This window comes from Olea europaea, chromosome 2 (assembly GCF_002742605.1).
Source record: "Olea europaea var. sylvestris chromosome 2, O_europaea_v1, whole genome shotgun sequence".
NCBI classification, from domain to species: domain Eukaryota; kingdom Viridiplantae; phylum Streptophyta; class Magnoliopsida; order Lamiales; family Oleaceae; genus Olea; species Olea europaea.
In genome coordinates this window covers 22,812,658-22,820,233 of record NC_036238.1, presented here as the reverse complement: position 1 = coordinate 22,820,233, position 7,576 = coordinate 22,812,658, and positions in this window count along the sequence as shown.

The following is a 7,576-nucleotide window of genomic DNA, read 5'->3' as shown; positions in this document are numbered from 1 at the left end:
TGACTTTAGGGTGGAGTAGTGATCCTAGTGAGGTTTATTGAGAGAATAAACCTGGTTCTTGCATTGCATCTGTGTGTAATCCTCTCTGTATGTATATGATCACTTAATTATGTTGCAATGTTGATGTTACACTTTCGATATATTTGATGTGTGTAATTGCATGAATTAGAGTGACTTATTACCTTGTGTAATATGTTTACATGCATAGTGAGTTAAGTTTTGTTGCATACTCTATTTGCTCTATGAGTGGTGTGAGAGTGTGGTAGTGAGAAGAAAGTTGGGCAGCCGTTTCTCTCCTTTATCTTTGTGAGCTTGTGTGGTTTGTGAGATTATGTGAGGTAGCCATGTTAGATTTACCTTCTTTATCTTTGTGAGCCTCGTTTGTGAGTGTTGTGAAGTAACCGACTCTTTCTTCGATTTTTTCTCTGTGAGTGCCAGCTTCGCCATTTTCTTTGTGAATTTTTTTTGGAGCTTTGGTGATTGGAGTAACCTTTGTGGTCACCGAAAGGTGTTGATTTGCCATAGTGAGTTTGTGATGCATTAGCAGTGAATTATATGTCTTTTGGTAAGGTGGAGTATAAATGCCTAGAGGTGCATTGGTGATATGCACGAGAGATGTAGAGTGTGACATTTGGATCACGAGTGGAGATGTGATCAAATGTGTAGAATCTTTTATCTGTGAAAGAGACCCTGTACAGGTAGAGTGTGAGAGAGGCACTTCTATCACTTCTGTAAGGTGGAGTCCTATTATCCACGTAGGTTGGGAGAAGTGATGTGGTGATAGAGGATTATCCCAAGAGTTTAGGATCTATTGTGACTTCCCAGTTAGACATGAGTTGAGTGATCTGTCTAGTGAGCTTGGTGGGCGATGAGAGGAGATATGTGTTCTCGATGTGTGAGCAACACGGAATGGGATAGGATAAGTGTGGTGAGATCTTTTCTTAGGGTCATTTATGCATGTGTTGCATATGTGGTTGACCGTGGTTTGATTGACTTGGCGTTAATCTATGGTTCTATGTGAACGTGTTTTTTGAAAAGATCTGTGTGTGTTATCCTATAGTATATTGTCATCGCACGTATATTTGCTCTTGATTGTTTACTATTAAATATTTGCTTTTACTTGGGTGTTTTTGACCTTAGCCCCAGTGAGTACATGGAGCATGTATGGTATGTGTTTCAAGTTGGAAACACAAGGTAAGGTCTGTGATCCAATTTTATTAGCTACCTTGATTATGCAAGTGCTAACTGTATGTTTTAACTGCTTGCAGATTTATTGGGCATCAAGGTGAAAATTTGTTGGGTTTTTGATACCCAATAAATCCCAGGTTATGATGTTAACGTGGATTAATATTATTTCATAGGCATAGGCCGATGAATAAAATAAGTCCAACAACCAAGTCCATGAGCTACACCCGACCCAATTGTATTCCTTCTGGATGACTTGAATCTTGGCCCGTTTACCTCTTTAATGACACAACTTAAAGCCTCACCCTAGAGTATATATATGGATATAACCCTAGCCTCTTTCTTGTGATATTTTGTGAGACTTTGTTTGAGAAAAAGGAGAATCCCGGCTACCCTCTTGGTGAGTGAAAAAACAGCCCTTAGAAGTGTCCAAAACACCTGTTTACCTTGTGTAATTGGTGGTTCCTTCATAGTATACCTTTGTGGTATCTTCTCCTAGCCTTTGTGCCACAAATCATCATCCTTTCTTGTCCTACATGAGTAAGATTGAATAGCAACCAAGGTGAATTATATTGGTTGTGGTTTGAAGCCGGTTGGATTGGTTGTTGATAGAGAAAGGTACGTTGGACTGAGCCTAGAAAACTACCGTTTGAAGATTCTTTCAAGAGAGCTTCCGCAACAGCCACATTTGTGTTTGCTGCAATTTTTGCTGTACCATGAGGAAACACAAGTGATAATGGCATCCCTATCTTTTTGCGGAAAAAAAATATTTGTAGTTTTTGTCGTAGCAGATTCTTTGGCTCTATTTTCCTTCATTTATTCCCTCCTTTTATTCTTATCTATCCTAACTGCGAGATGTGCAGAAAAAGATTTTCTTGAGTTACTGCGGAGGAGATTGGCACTTGGATTTGCTTCACTATTTGTAGCCATAGCCTCTATGATGACAGCATTTGGTGCAGCATTTATGATTGTTGTTGGTAAAGCATATGACTGGGTTTTCATCCTAATGATGGTATTGGCTTGCATTCCAGTTTTCTTGTTTACAATATTGAAGCTTCCTTTGTTTCGGAATATATCCCTATCCACCTATGGTCCTGGCATGTTTATAAGTAAACTTAACCGCCAACCATCCATGATTAACAAATGTAGATGATGATGAATTTCGCTTTTGTTTGGTTAACTTTTTCCATGCCTTTGTATTGCTTTGCATTTCTACTTAGGGATACTATCAGCGGTTTAATTGTTGTACCTGTGTTCCAAACCTTTTTCATTGCTTTCTTGTTTTCAGTTAATTAGTACATCTTATTTTTAATGGCAGCTTCTAACTAAATATTCTATTAGCATGTTTTTAAATGAAAGAAAAATGTTTTGTCAAGCTTATATATTTATTGTTTTTTCTCTTATTTGAAAGTCGACCTACGTAAATGAGTGAAAACAAGAGTGGACGCAATCCAAATTATGAAAAGGAAGTGAAGAATTGTAGACAGATAGTAGATTGGAAGACAAGGTTTCGAATCTATATTGAACTGAATGGACAAGGAATTGACGCAGGGAAAGAAGAAAAGAATGCAAACTTTGAATGGCACAGACAAATGCCTTTGGTAATCGTTGAAGTTTTTTATGCTCTTTACATATATTTAGATGAAAATTGACAATATGTGTTGATTAACGAGGGTTTGATGATAAGATTACAACGGAAAAAGTTGAGGACATAAATGCAACAATGAGCAAAAGAAGTGATCTTTATTGTTATTAAAATATGGTGCAGCAAATAGGGGTGAACGTGATTCAGTTTGGATGGTTTGTGTCATATTTTTAATTCAAACCATTTCATTCGGTTTGGAATTTTTCCCAATCAAACCAAATCATTTTATTTTTCGAATCAAACCATCATTAGTGGTTTGATTCGATTTGGTTTTAATCGCGATTTACCTATCGACATTATAGTAATACATTTTAAAAAAAGTTAACAATTAAGTTTAAACAAGCTAATAATGTTACATGTTAAATATATTCATATTTATCATGAAACCCATGAATAACTTATTATTAAAGTTTGTTTCTAAAAGATATTAATAGAACATATAAATCTTTCTTCATTTTTTTTTTTTTTTACATTTTCTTGTTTAACTTTCAAATTTTCACATAGCAGTTGGTAAATGTAAAGTTACATTCTATTTTATAGTTTGATTAAAACTCCTTTCGTCTTGTTAGTGAGATGTTAAATAAGGATTGAACATAATATCTTTATATGTACCAAGTTTGATAGAGTTTAAGCTTATTGGAGATTGAGAATTTCATTTTCTGACTATTTTATGAAAGTAGAAGGTAATAGTAATATTTAGGAAACTTTAATATTTTCACATAATCAATAAGCTCTGTCATTCATTTTTTTCTAAACCACAAACAAATTCATTAATCATTTAGGCACAGAAATAGTAATTTTTTAATTCAAAATACAATTCATTAATGTATAATAAGTTCCAAAACAACAAATAAAAGAAAGAGTAATGGAAAAATTACTTGAATGAAAAATTTGAAACTTATTGAAAAAGGAAAGAGAAAAGAGAGAGAGACGATTCAGGTAAAAATTAGCAGACTAATAGGGAAAAGGTGACTGCTCTATTTGTTCAGCAATGGTAGACAAGCGACAAATATTTGGGAAATGAAGGTTTATGCTAGAGCTTCGAAAACTTTAGATGTGATTTGCTCTTGTAGTTTTGTTGAGTAATGATTTGGATTGTCGAAAACATATGTTTTTTTTTTAATTATAATTTCATATGCTTTGAGAATAATTTTAGATTGGTTTAGATATCATTTGGGAACATGTGTTGTAACTTGTTAAACTATTGAATTTAATTTACTTTCTATGATTATTTCAATAGACCATTTGTAATTTGTATTGCTAAATTGAAATTCTTTTTTTCTAAAAAGTGAAAACTATAAAATATATATATAATTAATATTTTAATTAAAAAAATTAAAACGATTTGATTCGATTTTGTGCGATTTTTGAAAATTGAAACTTAAACCAAATCATTTTGAAACGGTTTGGTTCGGTTTGAGGGAAAAAATCGTCGGTCCACGTGGACCTGAACCAACAGTTTCAAATCAATGATTTCAATTCAATTTACGATTTTTTTATGCAACCGTAGTAGCAAATATATTATGGTGTAAATATCATTACCTTTTACTCAAGGCTAATATATTCACATCATTAGTTTTCAATAATTAGACTATATTTCAACTGCATGAAAGATTTATAACCTTTATAAACTATCGTATTTGTGTCTCAAATGATAAGACTACAAAAGAAAAAAGTTGAGGACATAAATGCGACAATTAGCCAAAGAAGTGAACTTTATTATTGCTAAAATACGGTGTAGCAAATTTATTGTGGTGTTAGTGTAATTACCTTGTACTTAAAGCTAATATATTCACATCATTAGTTTTTAATAATTAGACTATAATTTAACTGCATTAAAGGTTTATAACATATATACATTTGTTGTAAATGGAAAGTCCATTAAAGTTTATTGGTGAATGACTTGTACTCTTGTAGCCCTAGAAATTATTACCATTGTATCCCTGATTCTTATCTATAAATATAGGGCTTTGGTTTTCAATAATACACACAAAAAGTTTATTGAGTTTTCTCTATTCTCTTTTCCTCTCATTTTATAACACGTTATCAGTACGAAACTCTTAGAAGGTAGTATTTTTTTTTCATAATCATCTATCACGTATATCAAAATTAATTTGATAATACGTGAATTTTACATATACATATGTTGAATCTGCAATACGTGATCTTATCTTTCTCGATCATTATGTTTTCTTTGTACCTCTCTTTGAATTAAATAATATTTTTTCCTTTACATCAATCCACGTGCATTTTTATGGAGATATATTTATGTTAAATCAATTGATATGCATTAATTCATGTTCCTATACCCTCCTTATATTTAGATTAGCCCTTTACGTTCTACACATGCTTATAATTTTTTTTGGTTTAATTGGTCAATGTTCTTTGTAAGCAAACTTCAATTCCAGATCTCTATTTGGGCTAATTCCATATATATATATAATATACAATTAACAAATAACTATACCCAACTCATCTTTTCTCTCAAATCCATTGGTTTCTACAAATTTCATGCCTTGATTGGTTAATACTAATTCAATTCTTTTAATTGCACATAATTAGAATTTCGTGCCATAATATGTGAATAGGTTTCTACATGTCACCAATTTTTTTTGTGTTTCACTCGACTCACGTTATTAATATTTAACATGTGTTCATATATTAATTAATGGTGAGCAATTGGATGTATTATCATTTTTTTATGTTTAGTTATAAAACATTACATTAAATTTATTTTTAATTGTTGTTGCTCAGAGCACAATATTATAATTAATATTTCAGAAGAATATTAATCATAGATCTATTCGTTGTTACTCCACAAGTAGCACAACATTATAAGAATATTATTTGCTCCTGAAGAGCATAAATTATAACCCTCAATATTCCAGAAGAATATTGACATATTGCACTTGAAGAAATAATAGCAAAATATAATGTGCTCCACAAGTAGCATATGTTTCGAAGAACATATTATTTCAAATTAGTGTTTATCCCTAGAGGAAAACACGTAACTTAAAGTCATGTTGATATTGACTATTTGATTAACATGTGATGATTAATCATATTCTTCCAAACTAATTGTAGTTTTTTATTGTGTAGTTAAACAAATGGCAAATATTACGAAACTTGAGTTTGCTGCACTTGACATATCTGGTAAAAATTATCTGTCATGGATATTGGATGCTGATATCCATCTCGTCTCAAAGGGTCTGGGAGAGACAATAAAAGAAGGAAAGAATGAATCCCTGCAGGATTGTGTAAAATACTCATTTTCCTCCGTCACCATCTTCACGATGGATTAAAAATTGAATATCTCACTGAGAAAGATCCACAAGTTCTTTGGAAAAAGTTAACTGAAAGATTTGATCATCAGAGGACTATAGTCCTCCCTAAAGCCCGTTATGAGTGGATGCACCTTCGTTTGCAAGACTTTAAAACCATTAGTGAGTACAATTCTAAATTGTTCAGAATATGTTCAAAGTTGACTTTGTGTGGAGAAAAAAACACCGATGAAGATATGTTGGAAAAAACTTTCTCCACCTTTCATGCATCGAATGTGCTCCTACAGTAGCAATATCGTGAGCGTGGCTTCAAAAAGTACTCAGAACTTATATCTTGCCTACTAGCTGTTGAACAAAATAATGAATTGTTGATGAAAAATCATGAATTACATCCAACTGGTTCTGTACCATTACCTGAAGCAAATGGTACTACATTGTCTGAAGTAAATACAATATCAAGACAAGGGCGTGGACACGGACAGGGACACGGACGTGTACGTGGAATAAATCATGGAAGAAATAATCAACAAAGTTATCAACAACAAGGCAATAAATTCAAAAGGCACAAAGCAAACGAGAGTGGCAAATCTAAAAAGGAGCATGAAGAAAGTTGCTTCAGATGTGGAATGAAAGGGCATTGGGCACGTACATGTCGTACCTCAAAACATCTTGTGGATCTCTACCAGAGATCAATCAAGGGAAAATAAAAATTGGAAACTAATTTTGCTGATTATGATGGTCCAATTGATGTGACTCATTTGGATGTCTCATATTTCTTTACTTATTCAAATGGAAAAATTGATCATTTGGTTGGGGGTGGTGTGATAGAAGATATAGATTAATTTACTAGTATTTCTTTCATTTTAAAAATTCAGTTTGAAATATGTTTTTACTTTTTCGCACAAAAAAAAAAAAATAAAACTCTATTATGCACCGTTTATTTCATGATATTAAGTAATGTTTACTTCTTTAAATCTAAATTCAAGTTTTTTTTTTTAAATTTTGTTTATTGTTATATTTATATATTCATGATGGGTAGTCAAGATAGCTGCTTAATTGATAGTGCAACTATACATACTATTTTTCAAGACAAAAAATACTTTTTGGACTTAATATTAGCTAAAAATAATGTTAACATGATATCGGGTGCGTCGAATATCGTTGAAGGCTCCGGAAGAGCTTGTATTATTTTACCAAATAATACAAAATTATATATTGACAATGAACTTTATTCTAGCAAATCCAGAAGAAATTTGTTTAGTTTTAATGATATTCACTGCAATAAATATCACATTGAGACAATGCAAGATAATAATGTTGAATATCTTTGCATCACTTCTTTTGTATCTGGCAAGAAGCAGATAAAAGAAAATTTTCATGCACTCCCGTCTGGCATGTATTTTACATTTATAAAAATGGTCGAATCAAATAGTGTTACGAACCAGAAGTTTGTTGATTAAAAAAG